The sequence below is a fragment of the Pleurodeles waltl genome, chromosome 2_2, assembly GCF_031143425.1.
Source record: "Pleurodeles waltl isolate 20211129_DDA chromosome 2_2, aPleWal1.hap1.20221129, whole genome shotgun sequence".
In the NCBI taxonomy this organism is placed as follows: Eukaryota; Metazoa; Chordata; class Amphibia; order Caudata; family Salamandridae; genus Pleurodeles; species Pleurodeles waltl.
In genome coordinates this window covers 744,505,519-744,529,770 of record NC_090439.1, presented here as the reverse complement: position 1 = coordinate 744,529,770, position 24,252 = coordinate 744,505,519, and positions in this window count along the sequence as shown.

The following is a 24,252-nucleotide window of genomic DNA, read 5'->3' as shown; positions in this document are numbered from 1 at the left end:
AGAGCCCAACAGCGCAACGTAGTGCAGGGGGCTTCTGTGTCTGTCTTGTCCGCCAACGGTAGCGGTAAGCCATGCACTCAACATGTCTTTCTTCTGTTTCCCCCCCACCCTTTTTTGTGGTCTCCCTGTTCTTGTGTGCATCAGCATCATCAGGCGGAGGAGCAGTGGCACCGGAGCACGAGGGAGCTGCATCCCACATGGCCATGGAGGGCCACAATACGGACTCTGAACACACCAGTGGGACGGAGGGCGAGGGGAGCACCACGGCGGTGACAGGAGCTGAAACCAGCGACACGGACTCGTCCTCTGATGGGAGCTCCCTTGTGTGGCCCCCACTTCTACAGGTACAGCCGCCACCCCCCCCTACCAGCACCGCCCTCCCAGCAGCCCCTCAGCCTTCTCCTTGTGCCCGCTCACCTAGGAGGGTGGGCATCACCTTCGCCCCAGGCACCTCAGCCCCTGCCCCTGTCACCTCTGCTGCCCTCAGTGAGGAGGCCATTGACCTCCTTAGGTCCCTCACTGTTGGGCAGTCTACCATTTTGAATGCCATCCAGGGTGTAGAAAGGGAGTTGCAATAAACCAATGCATTCCTGGAGGGCATTTATTCTGGTCAGGCTGCCCTTCACTGAACCTTTCAAACTCTGGCCTCAGCACTGATGGCAGCCATTGTCCCTGTGTCTAGCCTCCCCCCTCCAACTTCCTCCACCCAGACCCAATCCCCTGTACCTCTGCCTATCCCAAGCACACCATCAGACCAGCCTGCACACACCTCACCACACAAGGGAAGCTCAATCAAACATAAGCACCACACATCCCACAGGCACTCACGCAAACATCAAACACATACAGACACACCAACATCCACTGCCTCCACTGTGTCCCCCTCCTCGTCGTCTCCCTCCTCCCTCCCAGTCTTGTCTACACTCACACCTGCATGCACTACCTCTACAGCCACTACGTCCCGCACCAACACACCCACCAGCACACCCTGCTCACATGCACTCACCACCCCCACTACCATTCACACGTCCCCTGTGTCCTCTCCCAGTGTGTCTGTGACGCCCCCTCTGAAGATACACAAACGCAGGCACACACCCACCCAACCTACATCCACCTCACAACAGCCTCCTGCACCCAAAGCCACAAAACTTACACCTCCTACAACCGCCACCTCTTCCTCCACTCCCAAACCCCCTCCAGCTACCCATCCCAGTGTGTCCAAACAACTTTTCCTGTCCACCTTTAACCTATTTCCCACCACCCGTCCAACTCATAGGTCCCGTACTAGCACCTCAGCCACAAAATCTCCGGGACCAGTGGTGCCTGTTGTCACAGGTATGTGGAGTGCACCGGCCACCAGGACAGCCAGTGTGGCACAGAGCCACAGCACAGCCAGTCCCCCCGTGAAGCACCAGAAGTTGGCCAGTGCCCGGCGGGAGAGAGGGAAGACTCCAGCCACCCAAGCCGCTCCCAGGGGTCCCGGTGGGAGTATGGACTCAGCTGTGACTCCTCCCAAGGTGGGGAAGGGCCAGAAGAAACCGGCAAGTCTGGGAGGAGCAGCACGGCGGAGAAGACCGCCATCATTCCCGCTGGCCAGGAGGGCCCCGCCAGCCCCATCGTCACTGCCCAGGAGGCCACCGCAAGCACCATCGTCGCTGCCCAAGATGCCACCGCCAGCCCCATCGTCGCTGCCCAGGAGGGCCCCGCCAGCCCCATCGTCGCTGCCCTGGAGGGCCCCACCAGCCACATCCCAGCTGCCCAGGAGGTCCCCGCCAGCCACAGCCCAGCTGCCCAGGAGGGCCCCGCCAGCCACAGCCCAGCTGCCCAATGAAGGACCGCCAGCCCCAGCCGAGCTGGGCAGTGAAGGACCACCAAGTCAAGCACTACCAAGTCAAGCACCAATGAACAGGGCATGCACCGCTGAACAGGGCAAGGATGCCAAGTCAAGCACTGCTGAACAGGGCAAGCATCGCTGAACAGGGCATGCACCGCTGAACAGGACAAGGACCGCCAAGTCAAGCACTGATGAACAGGGCAAGCACCGCTGAACAGGGCAAGGACCGCCAAGTCAAGCACAGCTGAACAGGGCAGGCACTGCTGAACAGGGCAAGGACCGCCAAGTCAAGCACCGCTGAACAGGGCAAGCACCGCTGAACAGGGCAAGGACCGCTGAACAGGGCAAGGACCGCCATGTCAAGCACCGCTGAACAGGGCAAGCACCGCTGAACAGGGCATGCACCGCTGAACAGGGTGAGGACCGCCAAGTCAAGCACCGCTGAACAGGGCAAGGACCGCCAAGTCAAGCACCGCTGAACAGGGCAAGCACCGCTGAACAGGGCAAGGACCGCCAAGTCAAGCACCGCTGAACAGGGCAAGCACCGCTGAACAGGGAATGCACCGCTGAACAGGGCAAGGACCGCCAAGTCAAGCACCGCTGAACAGGGCAAGCACCGCTGAACAGGGCATGCACCGCTGAACAGGGCAAGGACCGCCAAGTCAATCACCGATGAACAGGGCAAGCACTGCTGAACAGGGCATGCACCGCTGAACAGGGCAAGGACCGCCAAGTCAAGCACCGCTGAACAGGGCAAGCACCGCTGAACAGGGCAAGGACCGCCAAGTCAAGCACCGCTGAACAGGGCATGCACCGCTGAACAGGGCAAGCACCGCTGAACAGGGCAAGGACCGCCAAGTCAAGCACTGCTGAACAGGGCACCGCCAACTTAAGCACCGCTAGCCCATGAGCGGCAGGGGCACTGAGACAACAGGGACCGTCATGGGGTGAGTGATGCACTCTGGGCAACATTAGACTGTACAGTAATTTCCGATGTGTGACAGGTTCAATGGTGACCTAAGAAACATGGCTAGCGATGTCACGACCTCAGTGTGTTCCTGTTGACATGTTGCTGTTGTGGTGTATGTGTTGTGTGTCCTAGAGGGTTGTTGTGCAGTGTGTATATAAGTAGGTTTTTGTACTTACCAACAAGTAGTCTATTGCCATACCGTCCATCCTGGAAGTGTTCATTGATGGTGCAGTGACGGAAGATGTATGAGTCATGTACACTCCCAGGATATTTAGCCACAATGTTGGTGATCAATCCCTGGTGATCGCCTATGGCCTGCACGTTGATGGAATGTGTGTGCTTCCTGTTGCGGTAGAGGTGTTCAGTTGCAGCAGGTGGCACAAGGCGTACATGTGTGCAGTCGATTGCACCAAGGACGTGTGGGAAGTCATTGATGAGGTAGAACCCCTGTTTTGTTTCCTGCTGCTTCTGCAGTGTGTTAGGGAAGCAGATGTGGCAGGGTGTTAGTCGAATGATGGCATCCAGTGCTTTGGGCAAAAAGGCGGAGAATGATGGTTGTGATATTCCGCCAACCAGGGCACCAGTTGTTTGGAAAGAGCCACTTGCCAGCATATGAAGTATGGCAAGCAGCTTTGTTTCTGTTGGGATGGTGCGGGGTGTCACCAAAGTGGGGGCCAACTGCTGTTCAATGTTGCGCAGCAGCTGCTGAATGGCCTGCCAGTTCAACCCGTACCTCTGGATGATGTTGTGTTCCCTGAGGCCCTGAAGGGTGGTTCTTGGGCGGAATATCCTCTCCTGCCTTCTGCGCTGCCTTTGGGGTCCCTGCTGTTGTTGTTGTAGCTGCTGTTGTTGCTGCTGGGCTCTGCGTCTGCGTGCACGCTGGATTAGTATCACCTCCATGGCTCCCTGTTGCTGCTCTGCTGTTTGTTCTGTGTGTTCTGATTAAATACAAGTGTGTTTGCCCCATTTTAACCCCTGCCCTGACCCAGGCCTTAATTTTTGACGCAAATCGGGCTGTGCGTCATTTTCTGGCTCCGCCTCCCAGCCGTGCGTCATTTTTGCCCGAAAGCATAAATACGATGCATGGCCGTTAAAGCCATTTTTGGACGGGAACGCCTACCTTGCATATAATTAACGCAAGGCGGGTTGCCGCATCCAAAAAATGACGCACATGGCGGAATTTTGTCGTCCACGGGCTCGGGCATCAAAGTTTAAATACGGGGCAACGTTTGCACTGATTGTGCGTCGATTCCTCTCAGGAAGTTGGGCGTCGTCGTTCTGAGTCGGCTTGCATCGATCCAGTAGGGTCGTGCGTTGAAGTTCTGGTTGCGTCGCTGGTGCTACATCGATCTTCTGTCGCGAAGTCGGGCTGCGTCGTTCTGGACTCGACAAGCGCTGAAAATTTCACCGCGAGCAGGCTGTGTGTCGTTCCTGGCAGGCGGTGCGTCTAATTTTTGCCACACGGGGATTTCAGTTGCAGGAGAGAACTCTTTTTGATCCTGAGACTTCAGGGAACAGGAGGCAAGTTCTATCCAAGCCGTTGGAGAGCACTTCTGCAGCATGGCAAGAGAGCAGCAAGACAGCAGGGCAACAGCAAGGCAGCAGTCCTCTTCAGAAAGCAGTCAGGTGAGTCCTTTAGGCAGCCAAGCAGTTCTTCTTGTCAGGGTGCAGGTTCTGGTTCAGGTTTCTTCTCCAGGAAGTGTCTGAGGTGGTAGGGCAGTGGCCCTGTTTTTATACTAAAATGTGCCTTTGCAGTGGGGGAGACTTCAAAGAGTGGCTTCGAAGTGCACCAGGTCCCCTTTCAGTTCAATCCTGTCTGCCAGGGTCCCAGTAGGGGGTGTGGCGGTCCTTTGTGTGAGAGCAGGCCCTCCGCCGTCCCAGCCCAGGAAGACCCATTCAAAATACAGATGTATGCAAGTGAGGCTGAGTATCCTGTGTTTGGGGTGTGTTTGAGTGAATGCACAAGGAGCTGTCAACTAAACCAAGCCAGACATGGATTGTAAGGCCCAGAAAGATTTAAGTGCAGAGAAATGCTCACTTTCTAAAAGTGGCATTTCTAAAATAGTAATATTAAATCCAACTTCACCAGTCAGCAGGATTTTGTTTTACCATTCTGGCCATACTAAATATGACCTTCCTACTCCTTTCAGATCAGCAGCTACCATTCAAACAATGTATGAGGGCAGCCCCAATGTTAGCCTATGAAGTGAGCAGGTCTCACAGTAGTGAAAGAACGAATTTAAGAGTTTTACACTACCAGGACACGTAAACTACACAGGTACATGTCCTGCCTTTTACCTACACAGCACCCTTCCCTAGGGGATACCTAGGGCACACCTTAGGGGGGGCTTATATGTAGAAAAAGGGGAGTTTTAGGCTTGGCAAGTACTTTTAAATGCCAAGTCGAATTGCCAGTGAAACTGCACACACAGGCCTTGCAATGGCAGGCCTGAGACAAGGTTAAGGGGCTACTGAAGTGGGTGGCACAATCAGTGCTGCAGGCCCAGTAGTAGCTTTTAACATACAGGCCCTGGGCACGTACAGTGCACTCTTCTAGGGACTTATAAGTAAATTAAATAGCCCAATTGGGTGTGATCCAATGTTACCATGTTTAAAGGGAGAGAGCATATGCACTTTAGCACTGGTTAGCAGTGGTAAAGTGCGCAGAGTCTTAAAACCAGCAAAAACAATATCCCAAAAGTGGAGGGAAATAGGCAAAAAGTTAGGGGTGACCACCCTAAGGATGTCGGGTCTAACAAAACTTAAATGTCAGGACTTGGAAAACCATTCTCGAAGAGACAACATTAGAGTGCGGGGGCTGGAGGAGGGCAGTGAGGGTCCAGATTTGGAGGCGCTTGTGGTGGGTCTCTTCTTGCATCTTTTGGGCGATGTTCATCCAGAAGTACAGATTGAGAGGGTGCATAGGGTGGGGAACCGTCCCACCACTGAGAATAAGAGACCCCGCAATATCTTGGACACACCATCTGCACATTCAGAGAGTGAAAGCTTTTCCTATTTCTGAACACTTTTTCATTTCTCCGGGGGGGACAAATGCAATATGTGTACCATCAATGGCACCAATGATGTTGGGGGTATGTCTCAGTGCATAGAAGTCAGCCTTCACTGTGGCCAAATCCGCCACCTGGGGGAATACGATGTAGCTGCGCATGTGTATCAGCAGAGCAGACAACACTCTGGTCAGCACGTTTGAGAACATAGGCTGTGACATCCCTGATGCAATGGCCACTGTTGCTTGGAAAGAACCACTTGCCAGGAAATGGAGCACTGACAGGACCTGCCCTAGAGAGGGGATACCTGTGGGGTGGCGGATAGCTGAAATCAGGTCTGGCTCCAATTGGGAACACAGTTCTTGGATTGTGGCCCTATCAAGTCTGTAGGTCAGGATAATGTGGCTGTCCTCCACTGTCGCCAGGTCCACCAGGGGTCTGTACATGGGAGGATGACTCCATCTCCTACTAATCTGCAGCGGTTGAACTCTAGGGTGAAAAACGGTGAGCAGAAGGTCATATTCACACATATGTCATAATTAATATTCAATGCTTCCTTTACAGAAACAGTATGTGAACTTGTAAGTCAGTTGATGTGCCAATGTCTGCTATGATGCAGTTCGGTGCTATGGCCTGTGCCCCCTGAAATGGTGGCTGCCTGACCTGTGAGGAGAGACATGGAGATGAGGTAATTCCGCTGGTGTTGTCCGCCGTTGCGGTCGACGGTCAATGACCGCCACGCAACATCGCATTGGTTATCATTGGGCCCTATGGGTTCCAGGAGCCAATGGCGATGTACGCCGGCGGTGACGGTGCGCACCGCCGCGGACGTGACCGCCATTTTCTATCTGTGCACTCACTTGCTACCTGACCTTCAACAGCAGAGAACCTACACTGCAAGTGTTGCTGTGACCTGTGTCTGAAAGCGACAATGGCTCGAGTGTCTGGGGAAAGGGCCCCTGCTTTCACTTCCGAGGAGTTGGAGAGACTAGTGGATGGGGTCCTACCCCAGTACACTTTACGCTATGGTCCTCCAGACAAACAGGTGAGTACATTGTGAGCGTGATGCATGGGCCATGCATGTATGGATTGCTTTGTGTGTAAGCCCCGTGTAGGGGTGGTGTGACAGGTCCTGGACAGAGTGCTCCATATGTGTTGGCCAATGTATGTGCGTAAGTGGATGGGGGGATATGGTGGGCCATGAGTATAACAGTCCGGACAGTATGATTAATACCATTTCTGCTGTATTTTCTCGGCAGGTCAGCGCCCAACAGAAAAAGGGTATTTGGCGTGCCATCGCCAAGGAGGTGCGGACCCTGGGGGTCTTTGACAGGCGGAGCACCCACTGCAGCAAACGGTGGGAGGATCTGCGCCGCTGGGCAAGGAAGACGGCGGAGGCCCAGCTGGGACTGGCCTCCCAACGACGAAGGGGTGCCCATCACACCCTGACCCCCCTGATGTTCCGCATCCTGGCTATGGCCTGTCCGGAGTTGGATGGGCACTTGAAGGCATCACAGCAGCCACAAGAGAGTGAGTACAGATTCAGAATCATGACTTTGCACGCGTTCAGGTATTACCTGAGTGTGGGCTGTGGATGCCCCTAGGCCAGGGCGAACATGGCAGGGTATGTTCAATGATGGTCAAGATCTGATGCACTCCAACCCCAATAGTGTTAGTGGGCATCTACTACTGGGCAGGGTCCTGTGGGTTTCAGGTGTGCAGCTAATGGCATTAGACATTTTACCCCAAGGGCTGGTGACTAGCAATGTGACTGTTAGTACATGGCCTAGTGCATAGGGCTGTTCCCTGTGTGTTGTGTACTCCAATGTTAGTGTTGTTGCTGGCATTGACCAAGTGTATCCTCTGTCTCTCCCCCCTTTTTTATTTTGTCACCCTGTCCTTGTGTGCATGAGCATCATCTGGCGGAGGAGCAGAGGCACCGGTGACGGAGGTAGCTGCATCCCACATGGGCCTGGACACTGAATCCACTGACGGTGAGGGCACCAGTGGGACGGAGGGCGAGGGGAGCACCACGACAGAGACAGGAGTGGACACTACCGACAGCAACTCCTCCTCCAATGGAAGCTCCCTGGCGGTGGCAGACACCTCTGTGCCCACCCCAACAACAGGTACAGCTGTACCAGCACCGCCCTCCCAGCAGCCCCTCTGCGTGTTTCCGGTGCCCTCAGGGTGGGCATCTCCTTCGCCCCAGGCACCTCAGGCCCTGCCCCAGTCATCCCTGCTGCCCTCAGTGAGGAGGCTATTGACCTCCTGAGATCCCTCTCTGTTGGGCAATGCCATCCAGGGTGTAGCATGGCATTTGCAACAAACAAATGCATACCTGGAGGGCATTCACTCTGGCGTGGCGACCCAACAGAGAGCATTCCAGGCTCTTGCCAACGCACTGATGGCAGCCATTGTCCCTGTCTTCAGCCTCCCTCCTCCAACTTCCTCTTCCCAGTCCCAATCTCCTCAACCCCAGCCTAACCCAAGCACACCTTCAAACAAACCAGCAATCACCCAAATCAGCACACAGAAGTGGTTCAGGCAAACACAAGCACCACACTTCATCTCACAGACACTCACACAAGCACTATCCACATGCAGACACACCAACATCCACTGCCTCCACTGTGTCCCCCTCCTCCTCGTCCACCTCCCTCCCAGTAGCGTCTCCACTCACACCTGCATGCACTATATCCTCATCCACTACCTCCATCACCATCACGCCTATCACTACATGCCCCTCACTGGCAGTCACCACCCTCACATCCATGCACACATCCCCTGTGTCCTCTCCCACTGTGTCTGTGACCCCTCCTCCCAAAGCACACAAACGCAGGCACACACACACCCAACAGCCATCCACATCACAACAGCATCCAGCCCATGCACCTGCACCCAAACTCAGCAGACTGACACCTCCTCCTTCCTCCACTCCCAAACATTCACCCTCTTCCCGCCCCAGTGTCCCTTAGAAGCTTTTCCTTGCCAACATTGACCTATTCCCTACACCTCCCCCCCGTCCTTCACCTCGGGCCAGGGTGGTCAGAACCCAGCCCAGCATCTCAGCCACCCAGTCCACGGCCACTGTGGTTTCTGCAGCTACTCCACGTGTGAGAGGCTCCAAGGAGGCACCCGTCAGCCCAGCCAGTGTGCCAGCAACACCTGCCAAGAAGGGTCTGCCACCTAGCAAGGGCAAGAAGGGGACACCAGCCAGCAAGGGGAAGGAGGCCCAATCAGCCAGCAAGGGCAAGACAAAGACACCAGCTGGCAGAAGCAAGGAGGCACTACAATCTGCCAAGGGCAGGAAGGGGCACAGAACACCAGCCATGGCACTTCAGCCATCCGAGGCTGCAGGTGAAGGCCTGGAGGCTACCACCACCACTGGCCGCACCGCCACCTGCATCGTGCCCAGCACTGCCACCTGCACCTCACCCAACACCGCCACATGCACCGCTGCCAGCAGCACCACTGCCAGCAGCAGCAGCTCGAGTAGGCAGCCATCCAGGGCTGCAGGTGAAGGCCTGGAGGCTACCACCACCACTACCAGCACTGTCACCTGCACTGCGCCCAGCATCACCACCTGCACCACGGCCAGCACCGCCACATGCCCCACCGCCAGCAGCACCATTGCCGGCAGCAGCAGCCCCAGTGGGCAGCCGTCCGAGGCTGCAGGTGAAGGCCTGGAGGCTACTACCACCACTGCCAGCACCACCACTTGCAACACAACTGTCATCCACTGAGCAGCCATCACCGTCGGCGAGCAGTGTGTAGTGGTGACTTCATGGGCTGCAGTGAGTCCTTGCCCCTGCAACACCTGTCGGTGTGACACCCAGGTGAGAGACTGTGACCTTGCCCCATCCAGGATGAAGCACACGGGGCACAAGGCCCCCTCCAGAACCAGTGGAAGAAGCCATCCACTCACCGCCTCCTTGCCAAGATGAAGCAAACTGGGTACAAGGCCCCCTCCAGAACCAGTGGAAGGAGCCATCCACTCACTGCACCCTTGTCAGGATGAAGTACACTGGGCACAGGGCCCCCTCCAGAACCAGTGGAAGAGGCCATCCACTCAGCCCCTCCTTGCCAGGATGAAGCAGACTGGGCACAATGACCCCTCCAGAACTAGTGGAACAAGGCATCAACTTGAGAGACTGTGGCCTTGCACTTCCCAGGGCCAAGCAGTGGGCAAATCACCCACTTGAGAGACTGTGGCTTTGCACTCCCCAGGACCAAGCAGTGGGCAAACCACCCACTTGAGAGACTGCGGCCTTGCACTCCCCAGGACCAGGCAGTGGACAAAACACCCACTTGAGAGACTGTGGCTTTGAACTCCCGAGGACAAAGCAGTGGGCAAACCACCCACTTGAGAGAATGTGGTCTTGCACTTCCCAGGACCAAGCAGTGGGAAAACCACCCACTTGAGAGACTGCGGCTTTGTACTCCCCAGGACCAAGCAGTGGGCAAACCACCCACTTGAGAGACTGCGGCCTTGCACTCCCCAGGACCAGGCAGTGGACAAAACACCCACTTGAGAGACTGTGGCTTTGAACTCCCGAGGACAAAGCAGTGGGCAAACCACCCACTTGAGAGAATGTGGTCTTGCACTCCCCAGGACCAAGCAGTGGGAAAACCACCCACTTGAGAGACTGCGGCTTTGTACTCCCCAGGACCAAGCCGTGGGCAAACCACCCACTTGAGAGACTGTGGCTTTGCACTCCCCGGGATCAAGAAATGGGCATGCAGCCCCCTCCAGGCCAGTGGCGTAGTACCATCATCTGGCTGAGGTGCCCCCCATTCCTTGTTCCCTTGAGGTGCCTGTGTGTTTTTGACCTGATGCCCCTGCAGTGTTCTCTCCGTATTGAGGCAGGAGTCAAGTGTGGCCTTGGCCTATGTGTCATGGCCCAGTGGGCCACAGACATTTTGGAGTGGGCATTGTCCCTCCTTTTGTATGTACTGTATATATTGTACATACTGTTTATTGCTTTATGAACGTATTTCTCAAAATTACTAATATTGCACTCATTTTACTCCATTCTTTTTGTCCTTGCGTTATTCCTGAGGGTTACAGGGTGTATATGTAATGTTGTTGCATGTGTTTGTGTGTATGGTGTTGGGGGTGAGGGTGGGGGTGGGAGTGTTGCATGTTGCGTGTGTGTGTGTGTCACTCTCTTTCCCCCCCCCTCCCTTGTGTGCTAGGTGCAGTACTCACCGTGGTCATCTTCGCGGTGTTGGTGTTCCTGGTGTATAATAAGGAAGACCAGCATGGAGAACACCTGCAGTTCGGGCTCAATGGCATCGTGGTTCTTCCTTGAGTGTCAAGAGGTGTGTCGTTTCCCTTCAGACTAGTGTTTCTGCCGTTCTTTTGATGGCGTTGGTACCGCCCCGGAAAAGGTGGCGGGCAGGCATGTTGTAATGCAGTGGTCAGTACATTGTCTTCCGCCTGGCTGCTGGCGGTTACCGCCACGGTGTCTGTTGCTACTGCCGTGGTGGTCGGTGTGTTAAAGTGGCTGTTTGTGTTGGCGGTTTCCTCCGTGGTCATGATTCCATATTTTTTACCACCAGCCTCTTGGCCGTATTATCGCCGCTTTATCACCGACCGCCAGGATTGTGATGAGGGCCTATAGGTGCTTCTGTCAGGGGTCTGTTTGGGGGGTGGAGACGGATGACTACCCCCTCCAGAACATGAAGACTACACAGAGTTTTCTGTTTCAATGTCAGAGACTTATAGTTGTTATGATGTTATGTTTTGTGTTATCAATTTGGTTGTTTGATTATTGTTTTTTGTCCCTATTTCTTATGGAAAGACAGTTTGAGGGAGGAGAGGGACAGGTGGGGGCATGGGATGGGGGGCACTGGGGGTTAAGGGTGACTCACTTGGTCAGAAGTAATCATGGGCGAACGCCTCCTAGCCACTTTGGTATGATGGTACACCTTTTAACATAGAATGTTAAGGGGTTAAATTCACCTAACAAGCGGTCACAACTGCGGAAATTCTTTGATGATCACCAATACGATATAGTGGCACTGTAGGAAAAACATCTCTAGAAAGGTGACGGCCATAGACTGCAGCACAAATACTACCCTTAGATCTTTACTGCGTCTGCGGCGACAAAGCAAAGTGGGGTAGCCTTGATGTTTTATAGATACATGCACTTTCAGCTTTCGGGGTCACATCTAGATAAGGAGGGCAGATTTTTGTTGGTTAAGGGGTCCCTGGGCAGACAGGTTTGTACGATAGCCACACTCTATGTGCCTAATAGTGGCCAAACACAGTTTCTTTTGCACTTTCTGGACGTGTTGGGGGGCTTTGCAGAGGGTGAGATAGTGCTCTTGGGAGATTTTAACCTGATTTGGGATACCGCTCAGGACACGACACACCCTCAGAGACCGCTTACTAGTGTCTTTGTCAAATCCGTTAAGATGGCATTTTACAGATTGGGGCTTCTTGACTCTAGGCGCGAGTTTCACCCCACAGTAAAAGACTATACTTTTTTCTCCCACTCTCACAGGTCCTATTCTAGGATTGATTGTATTTTCATAAGCAAGCCCCTCCGGCAACTCCTCCGAACGGCCACTATACACCCGATCATCATCTCAGACCACGCGCCGGTGGAGTTGAGTTTGGAGTGGACCCTGCTGAAATCCCAGAGGGGGCGCTGGTGTGCTAACTAGAAACTCGAGATGCGCTGAGGAGAGCGATCAGGGAGTTCTTTCAGAATAATCAACCTGGGGACACCCATCTCACTACTAATTGGGACGCGTTCAAAGCTGTCATCCGGGGCACATGTATCTCTTTAGCGACCTCACTATATCGGTTATTGGCTGAAGAGAGACTAGGTTTGGAGAATGCATTGCAGGAGGCTGAACAGGTACACAAGCTCTACCTTACTTGGCAGAATCAGAGGAGGGTAACCTCCATAAAGGGCAAACTGCAGTCTATCTATATGAATTGGGCAGTTGTGGCATTATTACGACTTCGGAGGTCTCATTATGACGGGGGGAACAAAATTGGGTCTCTCTTGGCTAGGCAATTGCAGGTTAAGCAGTCCAAGGGCTATATCGCGCAAGTGCGGGATGGATCTGGGGAGCACCATTCGGAAGAGGAGAAAGCGCGTGCTTTCAGAAATTTTTTACTCGCTTGTATACCTCAGATAACCTGAGTGCTACCGCCCAGGAGAGCTATTTACGCCACATTCAGCTCCTGCAGGTTCCCAAGGATACTAATGAGTTTTCAGAGGCCCCATTCACCTTAGACGAAGTACGGGAGGCCATCAACTCCCTTCCTCTACACAAAGCCTAGATGGTTTTACTGCACATTTCTACAGGACTTTTGGGGCCAAGCTTGTCCCCCACTTAGCTGCACTGTTAAATTTCATACAATCTGAGCACACACTCTCCCCTACTATGGGGGAAGCCCTGAACTCACTTATTCCTAGGGAGGGGAAGGATCCTCAGCTTTGTGCTTCCTATCGGTCCATTGCCCTGCTCAATCTCAACGCAAAACTGTACACCAAAATACTGGCACGAAGACTTGAAGGGGTGTTTCCGGATTTGGTTCATCCGGATGAATCTGGTTTTATAAAAGATTGGCAAACCCATAGAGGGGTCATCCATCTGATGGAAAAAGTGGCGAAGAAGCAGGTCCCGGCTATGCTGTTAGCATTGGATGCGAAGAAAGCTTTAGACCGGGTGGAAGGGTCCTTTTTGGTGGCGACCCTCCGGCGCTTTGGGTTTGGGGAACAGTTCATAGTTATGGTGTTGAGCAACGACTCGTGCCCCAGGTCACGGATATGTGTTAATGGGGTGATATCTGATTTTTTTGACTTGGCCAGGGTAACCAGACAGTAGCGTGGAGCCATTAGCGGCCCGGATAAGGGCAGATCCGAATTTTCAGGGCATTCAATTTGTCTACAATCAGCATAGGATTTCATTGTTTGCCGATGATATTCTGCTTTTTATCACTCATCCCCGCAAAACTCTTCGGACTGTTTTGGAGGAGTTGAGTCTCTTTGAGCAGGTAGCAGGCTTCAAAGTGAATAAGAGGAAATCCTATATCCTCAATTTAACAGTCCCTTCTGCAGAAATGAGTGCATTGGCCTCCACTTCTCCATTCATCTTGGCCAAAAAATAAATTTTATACTTGGGAGTTCGGCTCACCCCTAGGGTGACCGACCTATTTAAGGCAAATTTTCTGCCCCTCCTTACGACATTGCGAACTGATTTTAAGAGATGGTCAATTCTCTGACACTCTTGGTTAGGCCGCATTAATACTATTAAGATTACGGTCCCCCAGCGGTTGTTATATTTGTTCCAAAGCCTGCCCATTGACATTCCTCCAGACTTTTTCAACAAGCTTCGTAGGTTGTTTACTCAGTTTATTTGGCAGAACACAAAAGCCCGGGTCTCCAGCAAATTGCTTATGAGCCCCAGAAATAGGGTCCGGTTAGCTCTCCCGGACCCTCTTATATACTATAGAGCGGCACAACTCTGTGTTATTGCAGAGTGGTCCCTTCGAGAATCAGTTAAGCTGTGGCTGCACATGGATAGGGCAGTGATGCAGTGGACATTGTGGGATGTGCTGTGGAAACCTAGGGGTGACCGCCCCAAAAATGCTTACCTTAGTACTCCCATGGCTACTACTCTCAAGGTGTGGGACACGGTGACAAGCACCCTCAGACTCACGACCTTCCCCTCACCACATACTCCAATACATTATAACATGGCCTTCCCGCCGGGAGCCACACCAGGACCTTTTGGTAAGTGGAGAGAGGGGGGTTGTCTGACGATTGCTAATCTTTTTCATGGGGACTAGGTGCGCACCTTTGAAAATTGTTGTAGGGATTTCCATCTACCCATCTCTGAGCGCTTCCATTATAATCAATTACTCCATTGGGTTACTCAACCTCATATGAGAGCGGCGGCCATTAGGGAGCTTCTTCCTATTGAGAGATTTGTTCAGCAGGGGTTGGTGGCTCAGGGCAGCATATCCACTCTATATAGATTATTGCTATCAGCACAACATACTTATACTCCTTGTCACTTGGCGTTTTGGGAGAGGACGTTGGACTCTCCGGTGGAGGAGGGACTCAGGTCCCGCCTGTTCCATGATATAGTCAAATACAACCTCTCCATGTGCACTAGAGAAGCTCATTATAAACTTCTCTACAACTGGAATCATAACCCGGAGAAGCTTAAAAAACTCTTTCCTCAGGTCTCTGACAGGTGCTGGTGGGGATGTGGGATGTTGCAAGACTTTAGGCATATCTGGTGGGACTGCCCCGTTTTTCGGCCATACTGGAATTAAATTCTGTCACATCTAAAAGAGGTTTTGGGCTATCCTATTCTGGCATCACCGGCACATGTTCTTTTAGGTCTGTGCGTTCCCGAACTACACAGGGTGATCGATCTATCCTTTGGCTGGCATTGGGGACAGCAAAGACGGTCCTAGCGTCATACTGGAAGAAAAAAGATCTGCCCCAATGGCGCTGTGGTATGCCAGACCCTGGCGCAGGCTTGCTATGGAGCACTTAGGTGACAAACTAGATAATTCTAGAAGGAGCTTTGACTATATCTGGGACCCCCTAGTGAGGTTCCTTTCTAAGGGTATACCGCTTTCTGCCTGTAGCCCGCGTCTTAGGACTTTCCACCTTTTTCATGTATAAGGCTCAGTCCAGGTGGGCGACATCGGGGAAGGAGAGGGGGGGATGCATCCTGGGGGCAGCTGCGCCCCTTGTCTTCTCGAGCTCCAGCCTCCGATTGTATAGGATACACTGTAGGAAATGGGACATAGAGTTTTGTTGTTAGTATTATGTTTTTCTGTTTCTTTTTCCTTTATCCATGGTTTAATTTGTTTCTTGCTCTCCTTTTTCTATGAAGGGCACTTCAGAAGTTAGCGACATGGCGTATACCCCAGGTGGGATTTTTAGAGCTTTGTTTGCTTGGTGGCTTAGCTTCTCATGAATATGGATAGGATTGCCCTTCTAGCGAGGGTGGGGCTTATGCATTTGGCCTCTTGCCAGAGTATTTATGCGGTCTGAATTGTCACTTTCATTGTTTCTTAAATGATAAATGTCAATAAAAACAGTTTCACAAAAATGCAGTTTCCCTTTGAGAGCTTGGAAAAGAGCTTTCCTCCTGTTGGAAGTGTTAGGGATTTCAAATACTTCAGTTTAGTCTGTCTACAGCACTGGGAACTGTGTGTTTTGTGCTGTTCAAGAAGAAAATTCACTGTGACACCGTCAACAACACGGCTGACCTACACCGTGACGCTGCATGGAGTCGCACTGCCCCGCTTTGCACCGCAACCCTGGTCTCACCGATGCCGCCATCCGCCGCCGCAACTGAGCCACTGTTTACACTATGACCTTTGGGCCTGCACTCCGGCATCGCCTTGCTCACACCGCAGCCTGGGCATCCCCGACAATGCTGCTCCTGCTGGCACCAGTGCCGCTGCCTGCACCGTGGCCTGTGGATACTGCTCGTGAGATACACCAAGCATCGTCCCGCACCGCAGCCCCGTCCACCAACGCCAGCACCATCGACTCCAGTGTCATCAACAGACGTCCCTGTCTGCACCGCTACTTGTCAACGCGCACAGACCCTGTCCCTCATTGCACCGCCGACTTGGGCTTACCGACAAAAGCGCTTCACCAACAACGACGCCACTGCCTGCACCATGACCTTGTGACACCACATGTTGCACCGCCCCACTTCACATCGCGCCCTGGTTTCACCGACATCACTGGATGCAGTCACCAAGCCACTGCCTGCACCGTGACCTGTGGGCACCACACGTTGCATCGTTCCGCTTAGCACCGCAGCCCTGACGCCATCCACTCCAGCGCTCCTGACTTCATCAGCCTGGAGTTTGATCCACACCACGTGTGACTTCAAGTGCCTAACAACCCCCCCCACTGACTCTGGAACTGACACTGCGACACTGATCTCTCTGGATCTCATCGTAAGGATCATGATGCCCTGCAATTCCAAAGGTAGTGTTTGGAGGTTTTCCCGACACTGTAGCTGACCTGCAATGCCACAGACGGCCTGAACTGTTGGTTTTGTTGATCACAACATCGTGATATCCCCAGGTGGAACTATCGACTTCAAGGAACTGTATTTTTAAGTTAATTCTTGCAAAACATCTTTATTACTGTATGTTGGATTTTTCTCATCCTGGTCTTGTTTTAACAGATAAATATTGGCTATTTTCCTAAAACTGGCATGATGTCTTTTTGCAGTGTTTTCACTTGTTTCACTGTGTTATGTGCAAATGCTTTACACATTGCTTCTGAGATAAGCCTGACTGCTCATGCTACCAAGGGGGAGAGTAGGGGTTATCTGAGCAGGTATATCTCTTATCCTAACTAGAGTGAGGGTCCCTACATGGACAGGGTGCAAACGGACTTCCAACTAGAGACCCCATTTCTAACAATAATCAAATGCAAGGAGGAAATCAGATGAAAATGCAAAATGTGCCTGTTCAGAAAATGCAAGTACCAGTGCAAACTCAAGTTTCAATGATGCAGGTCCCACAAACCCCTATGGTTCAACAGAATGTGGGTAAATCTAAAATGGATATGAACCATATGCCCTGAGTAAATAAAAATTCATTTCAGGTCCGGAATCAGAATGCAATTCAGCAGCTTCCTATGATTGACAGTGAGAAGTTTGACTTTGATATGTTGCAATGGCGGTGCCTGAAAGGGGAGGCAGATTGCATGCTTGGTGCAGTCTTAAAGACAGATCAGAGTGGACCATTTCTAGAAGGTGAGATAAATGGCCAGTAAGTGTCATTTCTTATTGACACCGGAGCTACCAGTTCCACTGATTGAACAGCGGAGGTCCCAGATCTAACCCTCTTGGGAAAGAAGATCCATGTTGTAGGACTTACAAATAAGTAGATTAAAAGTCCATTTTCAAAAGAAGTACCTGTAAAAAATAGGTTCATTTGAAGAAAATCATCAGTTTTTTGTGTGTGACTCACATCTGGTGAACCTGCTAGGATGCAATTTGTTGTGCAAGTTAAATTGCCCAATCTATTGCAGTCCTAATGGAGTTGAGTTTCAAACTCATGATGAAGATGTTGAGTTTAAGTTAGCTCATTAGGATTCTATAGGACTTTACCCAATGAGAACAGTAGAGGAATTGCCTCTGATTTGAAAGAGACTATGGCCCTCATTACAACATCGGCGGTAAAAGCCGCTTACCGCCGTGCAGAAGACCGCCAACACACCGCCGCGGCCGCGGAATTCCGCCACAGCTATTATGACCCCCATCTTGGAATCCGCCAAAATTCAGACACCCACACAAGTCCGCCACACCAAAGGTCAGTGATAAACTGGCGGAAAAAAAACCTCCACCGCCACGCCAACAGAAATACGCCCACACTATCACGACCACCGCGGTATTCCATTGGCGGTACACACCGCTGCGCTCAAAATACACACACTCTTACAAAACACAGCCACATTGGACAATTCAAAATATACACACCTGATACACATACACACACCACTCCCACACACCCAATACAATATAAAACACACACCCACATCACCCACAAACCCCTATGACCACTATTACAGAGAGAAGGCCAGAGAGAGACACCACCATCCACAAACTAGCATCCACAGGCACACAACACCATCACCCACACAACTTCCACGCACAAAACACCACACACCACTACATATCACCACACTTATCACCACACACACCACCCCACACATCACCTACACCACCCCATGGCACGGCAAAGACACCCCAGGTTCTCGGAGGAGGAGCTCAGGGTAATGGTGGAGGAAATCGTCCGGGTAGAGCCACAGCTATTTGGATCACAGGTGCAGCACACCTCAATTGCAAGGAAGATGGAGCTATGGCGAAGAATAGTTGACAGGGTCAACGCAGTGGGACAACACCCAAGAAATCGGGAGGACATCAGGAAGAGGTGGAACGACCTACGGGGGAAGGTGCGTTCCGTGGTCTCAAGACACCACCAGGCGGTTCAGCGGACTGGCGGCGGACCCCCACCTCCTCACCCACAACTAACAACATGGGAGTAGCAGGTCTTGGCGATTCTACATCCTAAGGGCCTCGCAGGAGTCGGTGGAGGAATGGACTCTGGTAAGTCAAACCTTTAACTACCATATCCCCCACCCTACCTGCATGCTATCACATACCCCCACCCTCGCCCCCACCCCTATCACTCCAACTCCTCACAAATGTACCAATATCACAAACCACCCATCCCAACACCAAGCCCTGCATGCAACACCAACACATGGACACCCATCACTAAAGCATGCCCAATGCACATACCCATACACCCCCCTAAACCATCATCACACAAAGCCCCCACACAGGAATGCCAGCACTGGGGTACACGGTCACCCACCCATTGCACACCATGACACACACAGATGCAATAATCATGCCTTTACACCCCTGCAGGACCACTACCCAACGTCACCAGACAGGAGGTTCCAGACACCTCCACTCTACCCACAGAAGAGGCCCACAGTGATGACAGCACCTCTGTCCACCTGGATCTAGATGACCAGCCCGGACCATCGTGGGCCTCGGGACAGTCGGTTCCCCTCACACAGGCACAGGCCACCACAGACCTTCCCCCTCTGGAAACACCAGCACAGCACCCACCCAGCGGACCCATACCTCCGTCCCCAGGACACGTCATTCAGTTGTGTGTCCACCACTACAGGGAACCCAGGATAACCGACCACCCCAACAACAACAGGGACCTGGGGGCAGTGGCAGTGGGCACACGGTCCAGGGGACGGAGGCCCAGGAACACAGGGGAACTGGGAAGGCTGCTGTGCGACAGGGGGCGGACAGGCCAAGGGAACCCACTCTCCACGAGGCCCTCTCCTCCATCATGGGAGCATACCACCACTCCCAGGAGACGATGGCACCGGTACTGGCAAAGTTTCAGGAGACCCAGCGCATGCAGGAGGAACAGTATTTGGGGTTCAGAGAGGAACTCAGAACCATCAGCTCCGCCCTGGGCACCATCGTAGGGGTGCTGAAGGAAGTACTCAACACCAGGAGGGACACTGTGGCACTACAAGGGGCCCCTGACACTAGCATGGACGATGAACTGCCCACCACCTCTGCCGGCACTAGTGGACAGGAGGCACCGCCACAGGACCACCACACCAGCACCCCACCCCCTGCAGATGGACAACCACCCCGCAAACGGTCCCTGAGATCCAGGAACAAGACAGAGCACGATGCCAAGACCCCCGCCAAGAAATGAGACCACCCTGATTGTCATCCCACTGTCCCTCTTTGTCACCCTTTCCATATTGAAACTGCCCCAGCTCCACTTCCTATGCCCATATTGGCAATGCACCTGTGAGACTAATAGAATGGACTCTGCCATGGACACTCCTTCGCCATCACCCCTCACCATTTAACTTCCCCCTCCAATATTTTGTATTTAAATAAACACACCTAAAGCACCAAAAGATCTGGAGTCTGTCTGTGATTTCGAAATAGTGTATTTGCAATTACAGTGACAAAATGTTCATGAAATAGTAATGTCAACATACCTATGTCACACAGCTCTAGTCCCTGAGGAATCTAAGCAGATGACACACGTTGGGACCCACACCTGTGAAACCGTAAGGGAAAGTGACAACTCAGTGACCATACACTGGGTGAAATCGACAGACAGGATAGAGGTAGAAGTGTAAAAGTACATGTAGTAGGCAGGAATGTAGTCTCACCTGTGTTTCACTGGAAATATTGCTGGATGACTGAGTCCCTGTTCTGCATGTCTTCTTCCTCTGCTTCCTCCTCATCACTGTCCACAGGCTCCACAGCTGCCACAACACCGCCATCTGGACCATCCTCCTGCAGAAAAGGCACCTGACGTCGCAAAGCCAAGTTGTGAAGCATACAGCAGGCCACGAGGATCTGGCACACCTTCTTTGGTGAGTAGAATAGGGATCCACCTGTCATATACAGGCACCTGAACCTGGCCTTCAGGAGGCCGAAGGTCCGCTCGATCACCCTCCTAGTTCGCCCATGGGCCTCATTGTAGCGTCCTCTGCCCTTGTCCTGGGATTCCTCACTGGGGTCAGTAGCCATGACAGGTTGGGGTAACCAGAGTCACCTAATAGCCACGCACGGTGACTCTGGAGTTGACCCATCACATAAGGGATGCTGCTATTCCGCATGATGTAGGTGTCATGCACTGAGCCAGGGAACATGGCATTCACATGGGAGATGTACTGGTCTGCCAAACATACCATCTGTACCTTCATCGAATGATAACTCTTCTGGTTCCTGTACACCTGTTCACTCCTGTGGGGGGGGGACCAAAGCCACATGGGTCCCATCAATGGCACCTATGATGTTGGGGATATGTCCAAGGGCATAGAAGTCACCTTTCACTGTAGGCAAATCCTCCACTTGAGGGAAAACCTCAAGTGGCTCCGCATGTGTTTCAGCAGGGCAGACAACACTCTGGACAATACGTTGGAAAACATAGGCTGGGACATCCCTGATGCCATGGCCACAGTTGTTTGAAAAGACCCACTTGCAATTAAATGGAGCACTAATAGCACCTGCACTTGAGGGGGGATTCCTGTGGGATGGCGGATTGCTGACATCAGGTCTGGCTCCAACTGGGTACACAGTTCCTGGATTGTGGCACGGTCAAACCTGTAGGTGATAATCAAATTTCTTTCCTCCATTGTAGACAGGTCCACCAGTGGTCGGTACACCGGAGGATTCCGCCATCTCCTCACATGTCCCAGCGGATGGTGCCTATGAAGGACAACAGCGAGCACAGAGTCAAACAACTCAGAGGTATGTACCCACAGTCCACACAGAACACCATTCATACCCAAAATGTGGCCTGTATGTGTGTTGAGCCAAGGCCTAGGTATGTGTGACGCAGTTAAAAATAAAGCCATGTGGGCCCCTGAAATGGCGGCTGCCTGACCTCTAAAGTGGGACAATGGGATGTGAGGTAACTGCGCTGGCGTTGTACACGGTCATGGTAGGCGGTCGAAGACCGCGGCGCAATGCTGCATTGGTTAACATTGGACCCTATGGGTCCCAGGAGCCAATGACGATGTACGCCGGCGGTGATGGTACGCACCACTGCGGACGTGACCGCCATTTTCTATCTGTTGAATCACTCGATACCTGATCTTCGACAGGAGAGGACCTACACTGCAAGTGCTGCTGTGACCTCGGTCTGGAAGAGACAATGGCTCGTGCGTCTGGGGAAAGTGCCCCTGCCTTCACTGCTGAGGAGTTGGAGAAGCTCGTCGATGGGGTCCTCCCCCAGTACACGCTACTCTACGGTCCTCCAGACCAACAGGTAAGTAAACATGGAGCATGTTGTATGGGCTATGCCTGTGTGGAGAGGTCTGGTTGTAAGAAGGAAGGGGGCAGAGTTCTGCGTGCATGAAAGACGGTGGGTGCATGTGCCACATGGCAAGGGTAGGAATGGGGGCCACTCACTTTGACGGCGCTGTTGGTAATGACTTCTCTTCTTCCCCTGTACATTTCATGTAGGTCAGCGCCCACCAGAAGAAGGATATTTGGTGTGCCATCGCCAAGGACGTCCGGACCCTGGGGGTCCACCACAGACGGAGCACCCACTGCCGGAAAAGATGGGAGGACATTCGCCGCTGGTGCAAGAAGACTGCGGAGGCTCAGCTGGGGATGGCCTCCTAACGTGGGAGGGGTGCCCGTCGAACCATGACCCCCCTGATGTTCAGGATCCTGACGGTGGCCTACCCGGAGTTGGATGCGCGCTTGAGGGCATCACAGCAGACACAAGGGGTGACACTCTCATTCAGCTGACTTTGCGCGCAGTGGAAAGGTCTGGGTGGGGGAGTAGGACTGTGGGTTTCCCTAGGCCAGGGCAAGTTCCGTAGGCTAGGCCCTTCGTAAGGCATGGCCCTGTGGCCCTCCACCCCACCTCTGTAGACTGCCAAGTACAGCTATTCATGCCCCTGTGTCATCTATGTGTGCAGATGTCGTCCATAGCCTTGTAGGCCATTTCCCAGGAATTGCACTGTAGAGCCCAACAGCGCAACGTAGTGCAGGGGGCTTCTGTGTCTGTCTTGTCCGCCAACGGTAGCGGTAAGCCATGCACTCAACATGTCTTTCTTCTGTTTCCCCCCACCCTTTTTTGTGGTCTCCCTGTTCTTGTGTGCATCAGCATCATCAGGCGGAGGAGCAGTGGCACCGGAGCACGAGGGAGCTGCATCCCACATGGCCATGGAGGGCCACAATACGGACTCTGAACACACCAGTGGGACGGAGGGCGAGGGGAGCAACACGGCGGTGACAGGAGCTGAAACCAGCGACACGGACTCGTCCTCTGATGGGAGCTCCCTTGTGTGCCCCCCACTTCTACAGGTACAGCCGCCACCCCCCCTACCAGCACCGCCCTCCCAGCAGCCCCTCAGCCTTCTCCTTGTGCCCGCTCACCTAGGAGGGTGGGCATCACCTTCGCCCCAGGCACCTCAGCCCCTGCCCCTGTCACCTCTGCTGCCCTCAGTGAGGAGGCCATTGGCCTCCTTAGGTCCCTCACTGTTGGGCAGTCTACCATTTTGAATGCCATCCAGGGTGTAGAAAGGGAGTTGCAATAAACCAATGCATTCCTGGAGGGCATTTATTCTGGTCAGGCTGCCCTTCACTGAACCTTTCAAACTCTGGCCTCAGCACTGATGGCAGCCATTGTCCCTGTGTCTAGCCTCCCCCCTCCAACTTCCTCCACCCAGACCCAATCCCCTGTACCTCTGCCTATCCCAAGCACACCATCAGACCAGCCTGCACACACCTCACCACACAAGGGAAGCTCAATCAAACATAAGCACCACACATCCCACAGGCACTCACGCAAACATCAAACACATACAGACACACCAACATCCACTGCCTCCACTGTGTCCCCCTCCTCGTCGTCTCCCTCCTCCCTCCCAGTCTCGTCTACACTCACACCTGCATGCACTACCTCTACAGCCACTACGTCCCGCACCAACACACCCACCAGCACACCCTGCTCACATGCACTCACCACCCCCACTACCATTCACACGTCCCCTGTGTCCTCTCCCAGTGTGTCTGTGACGCCCCCTCTGAAGATACACAAACGCAGGCACACACCCACCCAACCTACATCCACCTCACAACAGCCTCCTGCACCCAAAGCCACAAAACTTACACCTCCTACAACCGCCACCTCTTCCTCCACTCCCAAACCCCCTCCAGCTACCCATCCCAGTGTGTCCAAACAACTTTTCCTGTCCACCTTTAACCTATTTCCCACCACCACCCCCCGTCCAACTCATAGGTCCCGTACTAGCACCTCAGCCACAAAATCTCCGGGACCAGTGGTGCCTGTTGTCACAGGTATGTGGAGTGCACCGGCCACCAGGACAGCCAGTGTG